The 7,733-nt window shown below is 46.0% G+C and overlaps 1 long non-coding RNA gene across 1 annotated transcript; it reads left to right on the forward strand.

Moving 5' to 3' along the window:
• Positions 1–540: 540 nt before the first annotated feature.
• On the forward strand, positions 541–5,029 carry LOC131424513 (uncharacterized). Its single transcript, XR_009227677.1, has 3 exons — positions 541–669; positions 1,802–1,900; positions 4,900–5,029. It is a non-coding gene; the product is annotated as an uncharacterized LOC131424513 (long non-coding RNA).
• Positions 5,030–7,733: the final 2,704 nt, after the last annotated feature.

Genomic DNA, 7,733 nt, shown 5'->3' on the forward strand with positions numbered 1-7,733 from the left:
CCCATTATCAGGGTCCCAGGGACCTGGAGTCGGGGATGCTAGATGTGGGCAGGTCTACCTGGTCCCAAGTTGTAGCCCCCACCTCCAGACAGGGCCCAGCTGCAAGGGGATGAGTAAAACCCTGGCCTGAGGGAGCTCAGGACTTCCCAAGTTTGGCAAAGCCGTGACTCCCTTGGCTATGACTAAAATGGGTGGAGATCAAGGTTGGGGATGACATTAGTTGGAATGATGGGATGACAGGAGCAGGGGGGGGGGGTCTTTCTGGTACAGCCATGGAGGAAGCCAGGTACAGCAGGTGGGACACAGGCATTGCTCAAGGCCACTGTGGGAGACTGGGGGTGTGAGGGGGAGGGCAGTTCCCTGCTCCTCCCCAGGAGCACCCAGTGGAGCTCTAGTTGGTGAATTGCATCCTGAGGGCTGAGAGGCCTCACCTTCCTGCAAGGGATTCAGGCCCGCCTCCCTCCCCGCTAGGGCCTGCCTAATCCTCTTTCAGTTCTCCTTCCTGTCAGCTGTGTTGAGGGCAGGGCCGGGCCAAGTGCCCTCCACACCCGGGTCTACCCATCCGGAAGTCCTGAGTCAACAGCCGTTTCCCAGAATCCACCTCAGTTTCTTCCCACACCTGAGCCAGACTGTTCCCAGGAATGAGGTGGGGCAGAAGGAGAGAGTCAGGTGTGTGCCCATGTGCAGAATCTCCGGGAGGTGGGAGGAAGCCGGGATCTGTGGATGATGCTTCTTACCCTTGGCCTTGAGAACCTGTCATCAGCACAGATGGCTGAGGTCCATCCCCAGAGATTCTGATTGTGTGGGTCTGAGGGTGGGGCAGGGCTCTCAGCGGCTCCCAGAGATGCTCAGGCTTCTGGAATCACCTTCCTGGCACGGTGCTGTGTACGAAGCCAGGGTGCGGTTGGCAGGAAAGAGATAATAAATGTAGTCACGATTTACAGAATGCCAGGCTCTGGGCTAAGGGCATTATGTGCATAATCTCTTTTAATCCTCACCCAGCGCTGGGACTTGGCACCACTTTTATGCCTGTTTAACAGATGAGGTTTAGGAAGACGGGGAGAACTTGCCCAGGGTCACACAGCTTGCAAGTGAGGCTTCACCCAACTGTCTGACTCCATTGCCTGGACTATTGGAGAAACCTCGAGGGAGTAACTGTTGATGGGCTGACTAAACTGTGCTGAGTGACTACTAGAGGAAAGGCCAAGAGATAAAAAGTGTAGCCACACATCGGAATATTTAGCAGCAAAGGAAAGGGGGAAACCAGTGGGATCTCAGGGGGACCTAGTGGGATCTCAGGATGCCTCAACTGCTGAATCAGTCGAGACTAAAAATAGTTGTGACATTTATGTATCTTAAAAAAAATGAAGGGGTTCAGGGGGTACAGCATAGTGGTAGAGTGCTTGCCCGGCAAGGTGAGACCCTGGGTTCTATCTCTACTACTGCGAAGATAAGAAATAAAACCACACACACAAGCACACGTGTCCATATATACACACATCTACATAATAGAAATTTTTAAAAAGAGGCTGGAGGGAACCCTCTTGTCCCTTCTCTTTCCACAGAGGATATGTACAGAAGCAGACTTATGAGAATCCGATCATCACCTGACGCTAAATCTCCTGGCTTCTTGATTTTGAACTTCCTAGTCTTCATGAGGAACCATGAGCAACCTATTTCTATTGTTTATAAATTTTAAATTATTTATTTACTGACTTTTGTCGGGGGTACCGGGGATTAAACTCAGGGGCACTTGACCACTGAGCCACATCCCCAGCCCTAGTTTGTGTTTTATTTACAGACAGGGTCTCACGGAGTTGCTAAGCATCTCGCTTTTGCTGAGGCTGGCTTTGAACTCACGATCCTCCTGCCTCAGCTTCCTGAGCCACTGGGATTACAGGTATGTGCCACTGCACTCAGCCTCAATATTCACCTTTTTTCTTTCTTTCTTTTTTTTTGTGGTGTTGGGGATTGAACCCAGGGCCTTGTGCATGGGAGGCAAGCACTCTACCAACTGAGCTATCTCCCGAGCCCCACTATAAATTTTTAAAAAATAGTTTTGACCAAAGGAAAAGGCAATGTGATACTCATTATCCTCTCTGCCTTGTATTTATCTAAAAAGCCCATATTTAAGCATAAAATTCCCCCTGGATTAAAAAAAAACAACAAAAAAAAAACTATTTTGTTCTTTTTTCTCCTACCCCACCGAGCCCCAGGACTATCAATGGTGTTCTGCTCCAAACATGTGGTAAATAAATTTGCTTAAATTGCCTTTGTTTTTTTAATTGTAGAGGTATAATAGATAAGCACCTACTGTAAATTAGCTCAAATTCCTACTGTACTATACAGGTGAGCAGGGAATACATTGAAATGGGATTGTGGTGCCACAGGTGAATTCTATGAATAGCATCTTTATATTGAACAGAGAAAATAGTGGTCAGAGTTCTCCTTGCTGGATAATGTATATCCGAAAAATGAAATGAAATCACCTGGTATGTCAGTATTTACTAGAAAAAGCAACCAACTGACTAAAATCCTTCACAAAAGGAAACTCAGCTTTGGAGGATCTTACCCCAAACTCTTTTCTAGAAAGTCCCTTGAATGTGACACAAGGTTAAAGTATGATATTGCATTTTCGTCTCAATGGTCAACTTCCTCATTTTTGTAGATTTCAAATCAGATCCCAAAGGTCATCTAATGTGCTTAAATAATCCCGTGTCTAGATCAATGACTGCAAAATGAGAATCGAGGGAGAAGGGACTGTTTCCCCTACAGGACGCCCCTACTCCAGCCTGGGGACCCCCCAGCACCCTACACAGAGTCCTTACAGTTCTGTGGATCACACCTTGCATAACCGTCCGAGGGCCTGTCTGCCATGTGGCTCTTGGTGGGCAGACAACCCTGAGACTGAGAGGCTGTCATTCAGTTCCAGCTCAATCCACTTAGGGGGAGAGGAGCCTCTGGCTACCGTGATGAGCATTTCTCTGAGTTTAATATAATTTTACTTTTTTAACACATTCCCTAAAAGCTGGTGAGCTCCGGGCTCAAAGAAACTCGTGGACATTATACTCGTGGAATTCCATTTTTAATTATGAATCTGAGTTAAAATGCTCTCATCTGGACTTGCTCCTTGAGGCTTTAGGAACTCGGTCCCTGGGGCTCCTGTAAGTCAGGACACTGCATTTAGAAGTGTTTTTTCTTTTTGTTTTGTTTTTCCCTCAACTCTTGCTCTAATTGGCCGAAGGAACCTGACACAGTGCCAGTTTAGCACGGACCTTCCAACAGAGACTAGATGGCATTATCTGACCTACAACCCCACAGCCTCCATCTTCCATTCCCATACCCGTGTGCCCTTGTTTAAAGTTTATCTTCTGGGAGAACAAAATCCCAGCTTTGCCACAAAATTTCCCTAAATTGAGAAACTCTTCAAATCTCCCTTGTATAGAGCCATTGTGTCTCCGTTAAATATATAAAGACTTTTTAAAGTTTCCACAGAAAGTTGAAGATGGAAATGAATTCTGAGCGTCTGACCCACCCCTCAACTCTGAGGGAGATCGATTCCAGGACCCCTCAGGTCCCCAAATCCTCAGCTGGTTAAATCCCCTAGAAAATGGCATATTATTTGCCTGTAAATTGTGAACTCAGCTCTCTTGACTTCAAATAATCTCTAGATGTACATAATACAATGTAAGTGCGATGTCGGTAACTCTTACAACATATTGTTTAGGGAATAATGACAAGAAAAAAGTCTGAATGTGTTCAGTACAGACACAATTTTATTTTTTCTGAATATTTTGATCTACAGATGGTTAATTATGAAGATATAGAACCCATGGATACCAGGGGTTTACCGTACAAGTGTACAAGGTTTTAAGATTGGTAGTACTCACGTTAAAAGTAAAGAGTACCCAGGAGAAATTAATTTGTGTGTGTCTGTGTGTCTCGTGTGTGTGTGTGTGTGTGTGTGCACATATACACGCTGCTGAGAATGGAACCCAGGGCCTCATTCATGCTAGGTAAGTACCATTGAGCTGTATAGCCCCAGCCCTAAAATTAATTTTACTGACTTATTTATTTATTTATACTGGGGATTGAACCCAGGGGCACTTAGCCACATCTCCAGCATTTTTTTTTTTTTGAGACAGAGCCTCGCTAAGTTGCTGAGGCTGGCTTTGAACTTGCAATCCTCCTGACTTAGCCTCCTGAGCCACTAGGATTACAGATAATCACCACCACGTCCATCAGATATATATTTTGTAGTGTAGATGGACAGAATGCCTTTATTTTATTTGTTTGTTTTCATATGGTGCAGAGGGTCAAACCCAGTGCCTCATTCATGCTAGGCAAGCGCTCTACCACGGAGCTACAGCCCCAGCCCAGTGATACATTTTATTTAACCAATTGTAATTTGAATATTACCATTTGGACATACAGTCAATATTAAAAATTATCAGTGATATATTTTGTGGGTTTTTTTTTTCATGCTAACTCCTTGGAATCCAATGTTTTTGGTAAAATTATGGAACATCTCAGTATGGACAAGACACATTTCAGGTGCTCAAGAGCCATTTATCGAAAGAGCAGACCTAATCCATCACCTAAGAGCTGGAAGAATTCCCAAGAAGTGCATTACTTGTCTGCTCCTGCAACATTTTCTTTCTTGAAGTAAGATCCCTAGTTCTGTATCGGTCTAGAGAGCCCATCTAAAAGACACTTAATACAATGAATGAATGAATGAATGAACGAACGAACAACTTTACAATTTCTTTTCCTGCCTCTCAAAACATTCCATCTGCAAATATTATTTAAACATGAAAGCCTGTTAAATAATCTCATGCATTTTCTTTGAAATCTGAAAATAAGCTTTCTTTTCTTTTTTCTTTTTTCTTTTTTTTTAAGGAGTTGAAGGCGGCATAAGGGTCTAATTTGCCAGACATGTCCACAGAGCCTTGGTACCACAGGAACCCACTGAAAGTTAATACTGTAAACTTGTCATACTTTGACTTCAATAAAGTAAACGTGTCACTAAGTATCAACCAACACCAAGTTGTTCAGTAACATTTGGGGCAGAGGCCCAAACTCCACGAGGTGCTAAACCAGCCCCATTCCTTCAATCAAGGGAGAGGAGGAGGGCGCCCTATGACCCCTAAGGAGGAGCAGGAAGGGATTCCTTTCCTAACCAGCCTGGGGCTGTCACTGGTACTCACAGCTCTAGAGTATCTGCCTCCTTCCTATGCTGTGGCCCCAGAGGTGAGCAAGCTGGGTCCAGCCCCGGTCAGCACAGACTCTGCCTGAGTGCCTTCCCTAGTACCTCCTGGAACTGGGGCTCACGCTCTAAGGAACCCCCTTTACTGGAGAATGCCAGTGCCCCAAGTCAGAGCCCTGTTCTTGACAAGCCTCACAGCTCCTGAAGATGGACCGAGCTCCCTCCTTCCCAGCTGTGCCCCAACCTCCCAACTTCCAAGAGGACAGTCTCAGCCCCAAAGCCCAAAGCATCAACTCCAAGCACTGTCTCTCTGGATACCTCCCCTTCTTTCTTTCTTTTTTCCTTTTTTTTAAAAATATTTTTTAGTTGTTAATGGACCTTTATTTTATTTATTTATATGAGGTGCTGAGAACCGAACCCCGTGCCTCACACAGGCTAGGCCAGCGCTCTACCACTGAGCCACAACCCCAGCCCCTCTTCTTTTCTTTTAAAATACAATGTCGCCCTGATTCTGTCCTAATGGTTGAGCCGTGTGGCCACCCCACTTAGCACCTGGTTCCTACTTGGTTCTGCCTCATACCTATTTACCTGGAAATTTGGATTCACCACTGGTTATCTGCTGACTCATCATGAATTACAATCTGAATCCCTTCCAAGCTGGACCACCCCCTCTAAACTTAGCCATGGGGGAGCAGAATGAGGAGGGCGAGCTTTCCACAGTCCCACCACACCTTCCGAACACAACCTAGGATGAACTTGGAAGTCCCTCATTCAGTCTAACCTGCCCTCAAGGAGCTTCCAATCAACAAGCATTCCAAGATGCCACAAGATAAATGGCAAGATGATACTGACATCAGCTATCTCACTGGGAGAGCAGAGGGAACGGAAGTGGGGAGTTCATTCATCCAGTAATTGTGCATCAGACAATAAACAAGCTAAATAAGTAAAATGTGAAAAAAAAAATGTTAGCCCTGAGTGCTAAGCAGAGAATAAATCAGAGAACAGGGATATGAATTTATTATCTCAAAGAAAATTCCTTAAAAAGACCCTTTTTTTCACAATATTAATTACAAAACACAGTTTGAACAAAGAGAAGCTTCAAAAATGCTCCCTATTGGGCTGGGGATGTGGCTCAAGCGGTAGTGCGCGCTCACAAGGCATGCGTGCGGCCCGGGTTCGATCCTCAGCACCACATACAAACAAAGATGTCATCGTGTCTGCCGAAAACTAAAAAATAAATATTAAAATTCTCTCTCTCTCTCTCTTAAAAAAAAAATGCTCCCTATCAATCACGGCAGGTGCCTAGGGACAGAGAGGTGGTGCAGACAGAATCCTGTGGAGTGGCTCAGTTAATGCATCTGTGAAATGGGGCAGGGAGGGCGTCCACACTTACCAGGTGTATTGGTCCACGTCCTAAGAAACAGACAAAGAGAGCAGCGTGGGCCATATATCAGTGTGTGAGAGGTGGTGTTACACAGCACCACAGACTGAGGGACGTGGCCAGCAGAACACTATTTCCTCCCATTTCTGGAGTCTGGAAACCCAGGGTCAAGGGGTCAGCAGGGTTGATTCCCTCTGAGGCCTCTCTCCTTGGCTTGGCATGGCTGTCCTCTTCAGATGCCCTCCCATGACTGTCCTTCTGTGTGTTTCTGTGTCCTAACCTCGTCCTATAAGGACACAGGTGCATTGGATCAGAGCCCACCCTATTGACTTCATTTAAGCTTAATCATCTCTTTAAAAACCCTGTTTCTCCAAATGCAGTCACATTCTGAGGTCCCGGGGCTTGGGACTCCAGCATATGAATTTGGGGAGGACTCAGCTCTATTTATGACATGCCAAGTATTCGTTCTCCCCAGTTTCAGGTAGCAGCCCTTGGCCCACGAGTCTCTCTTCCCGAGAGGAAACTCAGAAGAAGAAAGTTAGTGGGACAAAGTCGGTCCCCGTAGCTGCAGCTGATCTTGAGGCCAAACTCACATTCATCCTCTCCCTTCTCCACCCTCCAGTCTGAAGGTCACTCATTCTCAGCCCTCACCTTGGCAGGTTCTGGTGGCTTACGTGGGGGAACGCCCCAAAATTCATTCCTGGAGGAATCTGATACCCCTCTCTGTCCAGGTTTGCTGGGAGGTAGGGGTTCTCGAGAGCACTCAAGGGGATCTCTGGGCTCCACACGAATTTCTCCTACCTGATGAGTATGGCTTCACCATGGCCTCACCATGGATTTGGGAATGTTGTGGGGAAGACCCTCCATCAGCCAAGCTCCTTCCCAGTGGGAGAGCCGAAATCACGGCAGCCACCCTGAAAGTCTATGATTGTCCACTCCTATTTAAGGGTGTTTGAGAGCGGGCTCTGCAGTTAAATGACTTGTTGACTATATTTTGCTTCACTGTAAGATTCTGTACTGTATGTACCTTCCTTTTCTGAGTATCATCGGCTTCCTCCTCTGTAGTACCGACCATATCAGGTTGGGATGAGGATTAAAGGAAACCATGGGTGACTTTTCATTATGGACTGAACGTTTGTGTCCCCT

The sequence above is a fragment of the Marmota monax genome, unplaced genomic scaffold (genome assembly GCF_021218885.2).
Source record: "Marmota monax isolate L192 unplaced genomic scaffold, Marmota_monax_Labrador192_F-V1.1 WCK01_AAM20220418_F8-fsc00029, whole genome shotgun sequence".
NCBI lineage: Eukaryota > Metazoa > Chordata > Mammalia > Rodentia > Sciuridae > Marmota > Marmota monax.